The sequence below is a fragment of the Cannabis sativa genome, chromosome 5 (genome assembly GCF_029168945.1).
Source record: "Cannabis sativa cultivar Pink pepper isolate KNU-18-1 chromosome 5, ASM2916894v1, whole genome shotgun sequence".
NCBI classification, from domain to species: domain Eukaryota; kingdom Viridiplantae; phylum Streptophyta; class Magnoliopsida; order Rosales; family Cannabaceae; genus Cannabis; species Cannabis sativa.
Window position 1 is genome coordinate 17,190,624 of NC_083605.1, and position 16,185 is coordinate 17,206,808.

Genomic DNA, 16,185 nt, shown 5'->3' on the forward strand with positions numbered 1-16,185 from the left:
ATGACATGAAATGATTTATAGACCCTTCATCCAATGATATGTTATTGATAAAATTTGAAATGAATAAGCTAAGAGGAATTAGGATAATTTCGTTTTTAAATAAGAATCCAATGATGCTTCGATTAGCGAGAGTCAAAGTAATCTTATTTGTAAAGTCTTCTTTTGGCAAGTTAGTTGACAAAATATTTTTTCGTTTATGGATTCTTGTGCATTCATAACCGATTTCTTACTTTGTTTATTCGGTTTATAGTTGCTCTTTTCCTTGTTAGGAAAGTTGCACTTTTCAGCTGAACTTTCCTTTGTTTGGAATCTTCTTAAAAGAGAATCAATTCTCTTTTGGAAAGTTGTCCTTTTTAGGGAAACTTTGATTATTGCCTTTTCCTTATTGATTTCAATTGTATCTTGATAAAATCAGAATATCTAATCTGTTTTTGGCAAGAATCAAGCATTAATAGAGGATTAGACACGATTATAGCAAGTTTCCCATTTCTGGTGTGATCTGCTACGTCAGCATCGAAATCTGATGCTGTAGATCGTGTTTTCTTAGGGAAGTTTTTGTACAGCTGTAGATTCGATCTTGTGGCTGCCTCTAAGGTTTCTATGTTCTATAAATAGAGCCTAGAGAGCAGCCATTCGAATTAGCTCTTTTATTAATCATTTTTGCACTTATCTTATTTGAGAGAAGAGAGTTTTTCTTTGTTTTGTGAGAGCCTAGTTATTCATATAGGTTCTAGTTGTTTATTTCTGTTCTTACTCTGTCCTAGAGGTTGTGAAGAACTACTTGACTGAACAAGAGATTGGTCTTCGGGAGAAGACTTGATAAAGCCTTACTTCGGGAGGAAGTAAGCACTTGGTCTTCGGGAGAAGACTTGTTGAAGCCTTACTTCGGGAGGAAGTAAGCACTCACACTTCAAAGACGAAGGGAGTTCGGGCTTGAAGGTGTTTCCAGAAGTCAGATTCATAAAGTGGATTACAAAGGATTGCGACCATACTTTAGAGGGAGTCTAAACTTGTTTAAGTCAATTGTCTTTGTAATTTCGATACTTTATTAATTGATTTCATTCTCTGGGTGTGGCCCCGTGGACTAGTAGTGTTCTGGAGAAAACTGATACCACGTATAAATCTCTTGTGTTGAGTAATTTATTCTTCTGTAAATATTTTATACTCTGCCCGTTCTGTTTTGTCACTGGAAAACTGGTTTTTGCAGTAACAGAATTACTATCTGCTTCTGCAGACGCATACAGTTTTATATTTTCTTATATATAATTGACATTTGCAAAAACACGATTTTTCAATTGGTATCAGAGCGGGACACTAAACTCTTAGTGTGGTCCTATAACGTTTTTGTGTTAAGATGTCATTTTTTGCAGAAGGAAGTTGTATTTCTAGACCACTGTTGCTTAATGATTCTAACTATCCTTATTCGAAAGTTAGAATGAGGGCCTTCATCAAATCTCTAGATGAGAAAGCTTGGAGGATGGTTCTATCAGGTTGGTCTCTTCCAGTTGAGACAGATTCTTCAAGTAATAATACTATAAAATTTGAACTGGAATGGTCTATTGAAGATGATAAATTTTCTGCCTACAATAGCAAAGCTTTGCTTTCTATATTTAATGGTGCAGGTGAAGGTTATATCAAACTTATATTGTGTTTCTGCCAAGAAAGCCTGGGAGATCCTTCAAACTCAGTTTGAGGGAACTTCTGAGGTTAAGCGATCTAGATTTATTATGCTTCCAAATAAATTTGATGAGCTTAGAATGTCAGATAATGAAACTTTACCTGAATTTTATGAAAAATTATCTGATATTGCAAACGAATATTTTGCTCTTGGTGAAAAACTTGATGATTCTGTTCTTGTGAGAAAAATTGTTAGAGTTCTTCCAGAGAGATTCGATACTAAGCTTTTGGCAATGGAGGAAGCTAAGGATTTTAGCACAATGAAGGTAGAAGAATTAATGGATTCCTTGCGTACTTTTGAACTAAATCAACAAATTAAACAAAAGGACAAACCCAAATCCATTGCTGATATAGGTAAAAGTATCGCTTGGAAAGTTGCTGATAATGAAAATTCTGATAGTGAATGTGATGATGAGATTGCTTTATTAACAAAGAATTTTCAGAAATATATGAGAAAGATGGGAAATAAAAAGAATATTTCGAAATTTTCAAAGGGTAAGAGCATGTTTGGTATTGTTTTCTGTTTTTTGTTTTCAAAAAATTATTTTTGGAAATGAAAACAAAAAAAAGTTTTTGAAGTTTTTAAAAACAAGTCATGTTTGGTTAGTATTTTTTAAAAACAATATTGACCTTAAGTGAATTGGTTTTTAAAACAGAAAAAAAACATTTTGTTGTTTTCAAAATTCTTGTTTTTTGTAACTTTGTTTTCTGAAAACTGTTTTGAAAAAACAAGGCCAAACAAGCAAAATTGTTTTATTTCTTTTATAAAAAACAGAAAACAGTTTTTTAGTTATGATGCCAAACATGCACTAATACTCTTATTAAACCATCTGTTTCTAATAAAAAGGGAATTCAGTGCAGGGAATGTGAAGGTTTTGGGCATATTCAATCTGAGTGTGCAAACACTTTGAAAAAGAATAAGAAAAGTTTCAATGTCACTTGGAGTGATGAAGATAACTCTGAGAATGTTGCCCTAACTTCTGTTATGACTAATGTGTTGTGTGATTCACAGGTGAGAGCTAGATTGGTATGTTTGAATAATACCACTAAACAAGAGGAATCAGATTCAGATGAGTCTGAGATCTGTGAAGAGTCTCTTGCTGAATCATACAAAGTCATGTATGAAAAATGGATTCTGGTTACTTCTGAGAATAGAGAGTTGAATAAATTGAATAAAAAATTGTCATCAAATTGAAATGTGTGAACTAAAAATAAAAGAGTATGAGATAGATTTTTGTGCTAAAGATGAAAAAATCACTCTCTTAAAGAAGGAACTTGAAAATTTTTAGAAAAATGTTCAAATGCTTAATCCTGGATCTTCTATTTTTGAAAAAGCTCAGAATGCGGGTCAAAGAGGTTTTGTTGGCATTGGATCGAATGGTATGGAAAGTTCTGGAATCACAAAGTTTGTAAAATCTATTGTTCCAACGAATCTTCCTGAGGCTTCAAATGTGAAGTCCGCTGCAACAGTCTCACAACCTGTTGTAGCAGAAGCTGTTTCTACTACCGTAAAATCTCCAGAATGTACGAAAAGAGTAAGATCACAGGTAAAAAGATTTGTTCCTACTTGTCATTTTTGTGGTAGAAAAGGACATATCAGACCTAAATGGTTCACGTTGAAAAATTTGTTTAAAACAAATTATTTTGGTAATTTGGAAAAATCTCAAAAGAAACATAAAGGTTTGAAACAAATATGGGTTAAGAAAAATTGTCTAGCTCGTTTTTCTAATAAAAGTGTTGCATCTCAAATGTGGTATTTTGACAGTGGTTGCTCTAGACATATGACAGGTGACAATGCCTTTTTGTCTAACATTCAGCCTATGCAATGTGGAGAAGTCACTTTTGGAAATGGCTTAGCTGGAAAAGTCGTTGGTATAGGAACTCTAAATTTTGAAGGGTTACCTAGACTGAAAAATGTGATGTTAGTTGAAGGACTAAGGGCTAATTTACTTAGCATTAGTCAAATTTGTGATCAAGGGTATACTATCTCTTTTGACAGTGATCATTGTTATGTACTTCATGATGATAATGAATGTATTTTGCAAGGATTTCGGTCCAATGATAACAGTTATACCCTAGCTCCTGTGTTTACTTGTCATTCAGCTATCAACAACACCATGGATTTGTGGCATGCCAAGCTTTGGCATATTTATTATAAAAACCTGAAAAATTTGTCAAATGCAGGTATTATTCGAGGTCTACACAAGCTTGGTAAAGAAAGTGTTGGTAAGTGTGAACCATGTCAACTTGGGAAGCAATTAAAAATCACTCACAAACCTGTGTCTGATATCAATACCTCAAAAGTATTGGAATTGCTTCACATGGATCTTATGGGTCCAATTCAAGTTGAAAGTTTATATGGTAAACGATATATCTTTGTTTGTGTTGATGATTTCTCTCGTTTCACTTGGATAGATTTTTTAAGAGAAAAGTCTGACACTTTTGATGCCTTCAAAACTCTTTGTTTGAGATTAATAGTTGAAAAAGGTTGTAATATTGGAAAAATTGTCGAATTCGGAGTGATCATGGTAAGGAGTTTGAAAATTTTGTGTATGATGATTTTTGTAAGTCTACAGGTATAACTCATGAATTTTCAGCTCCGAAAATACCTCAACAAAATGGAGTTGTTGAGAGGAAGAATCGAACATTGCAGGAAATGGCAAGGGTGATGTTAAATAGCAAGAAGTTGACAAAGCGTTTATGGGCTGAAGCTATTAACACAACTTTCTATATAATAAATATAGTGTTTATTCGTCCAGGTACCTCAAAAACATCTTATGAAATCTGGAAAGGTAAACGCCTCAATGTAAGTCATTTTCATGTTTTTGGATGTGTGTGTTATGTTTATAGAGATCGTGAGCATATTGGTAAATTTGATGCTAAAAGTGATGTTGGTGTTTTTATTGGATATTCCTTAAACAATAGAGCTTATCGTGTTTATAACATGAGAACTCAAACTGTTTTAGAATAAGCTAATGTGATTGTTGATGATTTTAAAGATTTTTCAGACTTTTCCACAGAAGCCAAGATGGATAGTCTTATGGATACTCCTCCAGAAGCAGCAAAAGCAGATCCAGATGTAGCAGAACCCATCTCTGCAAATGACGAATCTGCTGCTGCAACTGAGACTGGAGAATCAGAACTGTCTATCTTGACCCATCCAAACATCATCACTGATTCTATCCAGAAGGAACCAAGCACCAGAGTCAAATTCAATCATCCAAAAGATCTCATTCTTGGAAATCCTGAAGAAAGCATGGTAAATCGAAGAAGGTATGTTAATTTAATTAGCTTTCTCTGTTTTGTTTCTCAATATGAACCGAAAAATGTGAAGGAAGTCGTGACATTTGAAGAATGGCTCAATGCAATGCAAGAGGAACTCAACCAATTTGTTCGCAACAAGGTTTGGATTTTGGTCCGAAGACCAAAAGGTATCAATATAATTGGAACAAAGTGGATTTTTAAAAATAAAAGTGATGAGTTCGGTACAATTGTGAGAAACAAGGCCAGATTGGTGGCACAAGGATACACATAGGTAGAAGGTATTGATTTTGATGAAACTTTTGCTCCTGTTGCAGGATTAGAATCAATTCGATTACTTTTGTTCATTGCTTGTATTTTGGATATTAAATTGTTTCAAATGGATGTAAAATCTTCCTTCCTAAATGGTATTTTGAGTGAGGAAGTTTATGTCGAGCAACCAAAAGGATTCGAAGATCCTCAATTTCCAGACCATGTGTACAAGCTTGAAAAAGCTTTGTATGGTCTGAAACAAGCTCCACGAGTTTGGTATGAAAGGTTGACTCAATTCTTACTTTCTCATGATTATCAAAGAGGTAGTATGGATAAAAATCTTTTCATCAAGCATATAAAATCTGATTTTATCATTGCTCAAATTTATGTTGATGATATAGTTTTTGTAACTACATCTAACCATGAAGTGCAGGTTTTTGTTGATCAAATGAAAAATGAATTTGAAATGAGCATGGTTGGTGAGCTTACTTTCTTTTTGGGCCTTTAAGTTAGACAAATGAAAGGAGGTACATTTGTATCTCAAAGTAAGTATGCTAAGAACCTTGTCAAGAAGTTTGGTCTTGAATCGGCTAAGCAGGTAAGTACTCCAATGAGCACCACTTTGAAATTAACAAAAGATGAGAATTGAGTGAAGGTAGACACTACACTTTATCGTAGTATGATTGGAAGTCTATTGTATTTAACTACTAGTCGTCCAGATATTTGTTACAGTGTGGGTGTTTGTGCTAGATATCAAAGTAATCCTATGGAATTTCATGTATCAGCTGTAAAAAGGATTATTCGATATGTTAATAGTACAATTGATTATGGAATTGTGTTTTCTAAAAATACTAATTCTAACCTTGCTTGTTTTAGTGATGCAGATTGGGCAGGCAATGCTGATGATCGAAAGAGCACAAGTGGAGGTTGTTTCTTTCTTGGAAATAATCTAATATCTTGGCACAGCAAGAAAAAAAATTCCATTTCTTTGTCCACAACCGAAGCTGAGTACATAGCTGTTGGTAGTTGTTGTACTCAACTGTTATGGTTAAAACAAATGTTGATTGATTATGGATTTGAATTGGGTGTTTTAACTATCTTTTGTGATAACACTAGTGCCATAAATATTTCCAAAAACCCTGTTCAACATTCTAGAACAAAGCACATTGATATAAGGCATCACTTTATCAGGAAACTTGTTGAAAATAAATCTTTGCAATTAGAATATGTTGATACTGAAAAACAGTTAGCTGATATTTTCACCAAGGCCCTAGATTCAAGTCGCTTTGACTCCCTCAGAAAATCTTTGGGAGTTTGCATTGTCTAAATCTCTCTTGTTCATATTTTTGTACAATATTGTTAAGTTTTTTTTTCTAGTATTTAATCTTCTTTCATTTTAATTTGACAAATCATGTTTATGCTTTTGGATTATAATTAGTTAGGATCTCACTCTTATCATACTTTGTGATGTTGTGTTATAAGGTTCATGTTACTCTTTATTTGTGTCTAGGATTAAATAATGTACTTATAGAGAGTTGAGCAATTTTTGTTTCAGTTACTTGTCAGGCCCCTTGCTGGAATAGAGCTACCCATACTGAGGTGTGAAAGGCATCTTTTGAGTAAGCTGGAACATTGTAATTGGCAACTATGATGAGGATGCACTACCATAGAAAAGGGCTACCCTCAGTATGGTGTGATAGCATCCTGTTGCGGGATCAAATTGAAAAAGGCGAAAATGAAAAATCTTGCCAAGGACAATGATCCTATTTTCACTGCACACACTTATGTCTGACAAGTGTGTTCAAATTTGTAGGTCTCCTCTACTAAATTAAATTAATAATCCTGGTTCACAATTTTTAGTAACATGCATATCTTTTTCCTCAACATTAATTAATTATGATTTGTTCCTGAAATACTAATTAGTTATTTTCTTTTAAAAGCATAACATGTATTTTATTTTGTCAATTTTTTTAATGATATTTGATTAAATTGCTTGGTTAGAATCTCTTATATTTATTGTACGTATTTTATTTTATTTCCGTTTCTTAAAAAAATAATAATAAGAAAAAATTAAAAAAAAACAAAAAAAAAGGGAAGGCGTGGTGAGTTGATTCATGGGCTAAGGAAATTTTGTGCTTAATTGGTGAGTATCAATATTTATTCTTCCTTGATTTATTTTGATATGTTTCCATTTAAAGATTGATCTTTTATATGGTAATGTGTTTTTAATCTCAAAAGATTGTCTTATTTTTGGAAATAATGTTGGAAATTCTAGTTTCCTTTTTGTATTTAGTTATTTTCTTTTAAAAGCATAACATGTATTTTATTTTGTCAATTTTTTTAATGATATTTGATTAAATTGCTTGGTTAGAATCTCTTATATTTATTGTACGTATTTTATTTTATTTCCGTTTCTTAAAAAAATAATAATAAGAAAAAATTAAAAAAAAAAACAAAAAAAAGGGGAAGGCGTGGTGACTTGATTCATGGGCTAAGGAAATTTTGTGCTTAATTGGTGAGTATCAATATTTATTCTTCCTTGATTTATTTTGATATGTTTCCATTTAAAGATTGATCTTTTATATGGTAATGTGTTTTTAATCTCGAAAGATTGTCTTATTTTTGGAAATAATGTTGGAAATTGTAGTTTCCTTTTTGTTTTTTTTTTAAAAAAAAAGGGAAAGGAGTGGCAAGAGAGTGGGCGGTTTCCTTTTTGTTCATGGGCTGGCGGTTATTTTTCAAATTTTCAAAATTGGTTTCCTTTTCTCTTTTAGCTTCCATATCTATTTAAACCAATCTTTGTCATTTATCCCAACACCTACCCGAACCTAGTTTCTTGTTTCTCTTGTTGTTACTGTTCATCTTCCCTTTCAGATCGAAAATGGTGAGAACTAAGAACCTATGGCATACCAAAAAGTTGGTGGAAACCGATGCAACCCCTTCCACTGCACCCCCTGCTGCTTCAACGTTGCCTCCTGCTGCTGCAAAATCAGGAGATTCATCGCTTGCCCAGCGTGAATCTCAACCCGAGAAGCCAAAACGCATCCCTAAGTAAGTTGCTCGAAAATCTGTGCGCCCTTATCGAACCTGTTCTTCTTCGTCTTCATCTTCGAAGGAATCTCCTCCACCTTTAGCAGTCCCTCCTCCTGCTGCATCAGTTCCTGCTACCACTCCAATCGGTCCTTGTACTCAAACCCGAGCTTAGCAAGCATCTATGGAGAAAGAACTTCGTGCATCTCGAAGTCATGATAAGGCAGTGACTCCAGCCAAGAAGAAGCTTAAAGCCAATCCGCCTTCGGCTTCTTCTTCTTCAGAAGAAGAAAATCCAACGGAAGTCTCCTCTGACAAATCCGCGTCTCTGCATTCTGAGAAGGAGATGCTAGAGGACATGGGAGTTTCCTCAGACAGTGAGGACACTGAACTCGAGCCAGAGCCTCCATTGACAAAATCTGCTCCAACTCCTGCTCGTTCTTCTTCAGCAGCAAAGGCTTCTGCTGCTGCCAAAGGCAAGCAGCCAATGAAGGAGTCTTCTCCTGGTAACGTTCTCTCAACTCTTTCTCACTGTCCTCGATTTTATTAGCGTGATAATGAGCGAGATTGGAATTTGTATGCTACCCGTAAGTTTGAAAGTGAGAGGAATTATAATTTGCATGCTCATCGGGTCTATGGAATTGTTAAGTGTATTCAATTTCATCAATGGGAAAACACTCTCACTGGATTCAATGGGTACATTGAAAACATAGTTAAGGATTTCTATGCTAATCTAACTGATGATTTTCTTGATGAGAATTCTAGACTTTTTCGAAGAGTTTATGTTAGGGGACATTGGTTTTCCTTTTCTGAAAAAGACATTGCTCAAGCCTTGCAACTTCCAGAGAATGTCTCCAATGCAGTTATGTCTATGGATCGTGAATTGATGCTCTCTGAACTCACTGGTGCACGTTCTGAATTGAAATCGGGGGAGAGTCTTCGGATTACACATCTCACATTTGCTCATGCCTCTCTTATGCGGTTTGCTCTTAGCAACTGGGTTCCAAAACTCCAACAAGACCGTGGGGTCTCAAGATGTTGCCTCATTCTTACACCGCATCACCTCTGGAGCTTCAATTGACTTTGCCTCCCACATCTTGAACCAAATTGTTTCATTTCGAAGAGGTAAAAAGCCAACCTTTAAGCTTGTATTTCCAAATCTAATCTTTAAGGTTTTATCCTCTCAGAAAAATGTGGCACAATCTCATGAAACTCCTGAGCCTTCGATCACTGGACCCACATTCCAACCCTCGGAGTATTTTGATGGTGTGTTTCAAAAGAGGCCTAAAGCTGGTGCTGCTGCTGCTGCAGAAATCCAGGAAGTCAAGAATGAGGTTCAGCTTGTCAACAATAGTCTTGCTGCCATGGAGGAACTTCAGCAAGAGATGTCCAAGCAGTTTACTTCCTTGGTCAAGCTTTACAGAGACTAAGTTTTTATCTTTTTCTTGCTTTGCTTTTGATTGGACATATTACTATATTTTCTTATTTTATCTTTGGCCCTTAGATAAACAAAATAGGGGAGTAATATTTTGTTTTTAACAGTTTGTTTGGACCAACTTTGGACCCTTTTTCCAGGAGGAGTTGTGTTTAGTACTTGTGAACTATTTTGATTTAAAAGTTAGCTTGTTTCTTTCGTTATTGTTGATTTTTGATTGTGTTACTCAAGGGGTGTAGTTACTTGTTATGGCTAACTTGACTTTGCAGGTACTGTGTGTTAAAAAATATTTTGTTCATCTAAAGTGCCAAAGGAGGAGATTGTAAAGTCTTTTTTTGGCAAGTTAGTTGACAAAATATTTTTTCGTTTATGGTAAGATTCTTGTGCAATCATAACCGATTTCTTACTTTGTTTATGCGGTTTATAGTTACTATTTTCCTTGTTAGGAAAGTTGCACTTTTCAGCTGAAATTTCCTTTGTTTGGAATCTTCTTAAAAGAGAAGCAATTCTCTTTTGGAAAGTTGTCCTTTTTAGGGAAACTTTGATTATTGCCTTTTCCTTATTGATTTCGATTGTATCTTGATACAATCAGAATATCTAATCTGTTTTTGGCATGAATCAAGCATTAATAGAGGATCGGACCCGATTACAGCAAGTTTCCCATTTCTGGTGTGATCTGCTACGTCAGCATCCGAATATGATGCTGCATATCGTGTTTTCTTAGGAAAGTTTTTGTACTAGCTGTAGATTCGATCTTGTGACTGCCTCTAAGGTTTCTATGTTCTATAAATAGAGCCTAGAGAGCAGCCATTCCAATTAGCTCTTCCATTAATCATTTTTGCACTTATCTTATTTGAGAGAAGAGAGTTTTTCTTTGTTTTGTGAGAGCCTAGTTGTTCATATAGGTTCTAGTTGTTTATTTCTGTTCTTACTCTGTCCTAGAGGTTGTGAAGAAGTACTTGACTGAACAAGAGATTGGTCTTCGGGAGAAGACTTGATAAAGCCTTACTTCGAGAGGAAGTAAGCACTTGGTCTTCGGGAGAAGACTTGTTGAAGCCTTACTTCGGGAGGAAGTAAGCACTCACACTTTAAAGACGAAGGGAGTTCGGGCTTGAAGGTGTTTCCAGAAGTCAGATTCATAAAGTGGATTACAAAGGATTGCGACAATACTTTAGAGGGAGTCTAAACTTGTTTAAGTCAATTGTCTTTGTAATTTCGATACTTTATTAATTGATTTCATTCTCTGGGCATAGCCCCGTGGACTAGTAGTGTTCGGGAGAACACTGATACCACGTATAAATCTCTTGTGTTAAGTTATTTATTTTTCTCCAAATATTTTATACTCTGCCTGTTCTGTTTTGTCAATGCAAAACTGGTTTCTGCAGTAACAGAATTACTTTCTGCTTCTGCAGACGCATACAATTTTATATTTTCTTACATATAATTGACATTTGCAAAAACACGATTTTTCATTATTTATACAATCTTCTTGTTTCATATTGTAAATACTAGTCTAAGGTGTCATCAATTGATGAACAGCTAGATGTTGCATTTACAATATTTATCTTTCGAGATCTAACACTATTATGATTGTCTAATGTTGACAATCCATTAGGGATTTATCCCATTAGAACAACAAACCATGTTAGACCAACAATGAAGATTCAAAATTAAACTACAATTTAATAACAGAAAATTACATGGTTCAATATAAATTCATACACAATTCAGAAATTATTGAAACACATAGCAAGTAGGAATGACAAGTGAAAATACTAAAACATACAATCCTAAATAATTTCCAAGGTCTTCAACAAACTGATATCAGTGTCCCGTTTAGGCGAGAGTCAGTGATACCATCCATTGAATAGAGTTGTCAGCTCATCTAAAATGATAAACATTCTAGCAACATTTTATTCGATCAAGATTGGAATCCAGCGTTGTCCTGTTTAGGCGAGAGTCAAGACCATTCTACCTTATGAGCTTCCACCATTGTTTCATACTTTTGTAAGTCTATTAAAAGTATGTTGATTTAACAACCTAAATATGAACTTCTAAAACGATAAACAAAACACATAAAAGTTAAGAATAACTTACAGTGATGGTAGCGGAATTAAGTGTCTCCTTCCACTCAGATCTCTAACCCTTGATTCCTATCTGTAGCAGAGTATAATCAAGATCTGAGCCCGAAAGTCCTTCAGTTGTATGTGATCCTTCACAGTTTTCCAAAATAAGCAGTTTCCTCTTTTACTGTGTAATTGATTAACTGCCTTATTTAGTGTGATTCACCACTTTCCTGTTATTGCTAGGCTTTGATTAGCAATGACATGGCAATTAAAATTAAAAATAATAATTGGGAAACATCAAAGCATGTGGCCGGACATGGTGTGTATGGGCCTCACATTGATTTCGCAGTTTCCTCAATTTTATTTCTATTTCTCCAAAAATGCCATTTTTCCAATTCTAACCATTTAAATGCCAAAACTAATTATTTAATAACTAAAATAGATTATTAAATAATATTGTCATTTAAAATAATTATTAATCAGACATACAAAGTGTCTTATTTAATAATTAAACCTAGAAACCCTTTTATTTACAATTTCATCCTTAAACTGTGAGAATTCACAAAATAGACATAGTCTAACTTTTAGAATTATAATTGATTAATAATAAATAAATTATAGAGTCTTAAAAACAGTATAGTCTCAACTTGAATGGGGATCATGGATCTATATTGCTGAGCTTCCAATAAGTTTAACCGATTTACCAAGTAAATCCCTAACTTATTAATTCCTTGTTGAATCCACTCTTAGAACTTGGAATTGCACTCTTAGACTTATATAGAGCATATTATATGTTTCACGATATCCATATGCTATCTCATTAACCTTTGTTATAATCTTAATGTGATTAAAAGATCCTCTATATAGATGATTTACATCGAGATGGGACAAATTTACCGTTTACACCCCTCAATGTATTTTGCTTCTTAAAAACACTTAGTTACTTGTAAATGATGTTTTAGTGATCTAATATATATAGTCACTGAAACAAGAGCTCATCCATTTACTTCTATTTAACTAAGCTCGAAGGGAATCATCACTTGACTTCTATACACCAGTAGAGGCTATAGATTCCATATTTATGTTCAACACTCCCACTCAGTTATGCTATCATGTTCCCAAAATATATGTATCACCCTGACCCAAAAGTAGGCTTAACTAATAAATCAAAGAATATGAATAGCACTCCTGAGATTGAGCCTAAGCATATCAGGATTTAGATTCTCTTAATCTAAGATCAACTTCTGATATTGACTTGGAAAGATACAACGGTAAGTTTATAATATCTTATCTAAGTTCAATATCGGTCAAGTCCAATGTATACTCCATACATTCGAAACTAGTATACTTTACCAATGTCCTGGAGCGAACATAACACTTACTCCAAGTGTAAGTATACTTCATCGCTGATTATGACATCAGTGTAAATCCAAAACACTGATGAACAGGGACTAAGTCTTTTGAATCATATAATCACAATCACATTCCACTGTATTGACAATACTGTAATTGTGAATGACTATATGTTCTGGATTTAACTGATTTTGTGCATATATTAAATATATATATATTAAGCCATAAACATGTAATATACATGTTAACATAAATCAATTCAAAATTCTATATTGATAACTAATCAGATTTTAATGGGTTTTATTTAGGGCACAAAACCCAACAAACTCCCACTTGCACTAACATAAAAAAAGTTGTTCATTACAATCAATCTTTCGTCTTAATCCTCTGATCAAGTGTAGTATATTTGAATCCACCCATATTTCTGGAACCAGGTTCGTAAAACTGATGAAACCTCCTTAACTATATGTTTACTCATCAAGGGATACTGAAATCCTTACTGCCCATTAAGTACATCTGAACAAACAGAAGACATATCTCTCAAATTTTAAAATTTGGTATTGAGATAATGCAGTGTAGGGTTTTCTTTAGTTAAATAACTTTCTGGTAATTTCGAATTTACAAAGTTATATCTTCTTAGATGAAGCTTGAATTATTATAGATTTGTTTCTACAATGATTCCTCCACCCCCAGAATAACCACCATCTAAAAATTCTTTATGAGTTGGTGTGGATATTAGGATCACTTATGCATAGTTCCTTCTAACATATAGGTCACTTTTATAAATCTTTCTTGATTGCCCCCTAATGTTCCCCATTTGATTACATCTCAGATGGCTCCCACTCAATAGCAGATGTATGGTTAGAAACTATTAACCTTTTACTATTGTTTTGAGGGATATCTCGTTGCGACTTATTATCTTAGTATGAAATATAAGTTTCTCTAAGACTAGGTCAACAACATAGCAGTCTAGTATTCGAAGTGTAAAATACTTGCTAGAGATTAAGCAATCAAATCAAGATACCATAAAATGTTATGACGATTACAAATCTTGGTTCAAGTCATTCGAATAGACTATGCAAGAATTCTTCTATCTTATTCTCATAATTCTGATAATTTATTTCTACCCATGTGAATGGTCAGATTTGTTTAATCAGTGATGTTCTTAAGTTCCTATCACAAATGTCAACCAAATGAAGATGGGTAAAGAATTTTAATATTCTCCCACTCAACTAAGGTAATGTGATACATTATCAAAGAACTTTTAATGGTATCATTAACTATTAAAATAGTATATCTAAACCTAAACATATAATCAAGATCAAGGATTTATTCTGATAATAGCTAATTTATTATATTATTTCCATGTTTAAAATTATGTGTCACAAAGAGTACTGTGGAATAAAGTCCACCCCTTAGTATATAGAGATTATGATCCACCCCTAAAGGTTGTGAAGATCATGATTCCCTAAGTGTGATAGAGAGTCTGTGGAGTTGAATATAATCCAGAGTTCATTAGATATAAAAGATCGTTGAACTGTATATTATTCTTAACTTTTCTCCACCCCTATTAGATCAAAAGATCTTTTTATTAAACAAATTCTCAATAAATTTTTAAGAATTAACAATTATTCATAAACATAGAAATAATTTCTGGTGTTTATGTAGTAATAACTCTGTAACGAGTTTAAATAACTATAGAATTTGGATCAATAATAAAAACACATACACATACAAACATAATAAATATAACGATTGGTATAAGATAAAGTACTGAAGCCCAACTCATAAATTGCAATTAAAAAAAAATTATTATAAACCAAAAAAAATTATTTGCAATATTATGAGAAACGAACAGGGAATAAAATCCCAAACTTGAAATCCAAATTCTTTTAAAAATTAAACAATTAATTCAAAAAATACTTCTTCTTTATCATAGACGACCTCCATCCACCATCCAGCTTTCAGATCCAACTGGCTAAGACAGCATCCGAGTTTAAGAAGCTTGAGCTATAAGAAGAATAATAAACAAGGTTAGTAGTAATAATCAAAATGGATAATAATTCACTAAAACACATCAGTTTATAAAGAAATACCTTGTTTCTTTGCAAGAAGCTTAGGACATTGGGATTTCCAATGGCCTTTCTCATTGCAGTAGAAACATTTTCCTTTTGGTGTGTCACCAGAAGCTCCAGCCTTTTTGTTCTTAGCTACTTTTGCAGCTTGAGCTCGCTTCTTGGCATTTTTCCCCTTCTTCTTATTATTGGATGTGGAAGTAGAGGAAACGTGTGCCTCAGGATTACTCGTCTTATTACCATTTCAAGAATTCTGAGGTTTATGCGCTCTTTTCTTGGGACCTCCAATCAAATTTTCATATGTCTGAAGGTCATTGACTAACGTATAAAAGTCTTGTTCCTTCTTATTCATTACATAATTTGAAGTATAGGGCAGAAAGTCTGGAGTCAGACTATACAAGATGAGACTCACTTGAGTAGTCTGATCCATTTCAGCACCATGATTTTGGGCTTCGTGGAAATAACTTGCCATCTGGAGAAGGTGATCATGCACATTCTGATGCGGTTCCATCCGTGCGTTGATGAATTTCTTAGTCGCGTCAAAGCAAGACTGGATAGATGCCATACCGAATAGCTCAGTTAACTGCGTCATGATTTCTACAGCCGTGACAGTGTTAGAAAACCTTGTTTTCCAGGCGTCAACCATGCTGGAAAGCATGAAGTAACGAGCTTTATTGTTAGCATTCTGCCAACGCTCGAACTTCTCTTTAACAGCTTTTGTTATTGTCACCTGGCTGCTTAGGACACGGCTCAGTCAACACAAACAGGGCACTTTCACCTATGAGAGCAATATTAATGTTCTCTCTCCATTTTGGGAAGTTAGCTCCATTTAGCTTATTTTCAGTCAATAGTGATAACATAGGATTCGACATTCCAATTCAGGATACTACAAGATAATAAATAGATATCAATTATGGTTTAACACAAAATCTTATTCAGAAATTATTAGCACTTAGCAAGTAGGAATGACTAAAGAAAATACACAAAAAAAATACAATCTTAAATAATTTCCAAGGTTTTCAACAAACTGATATCA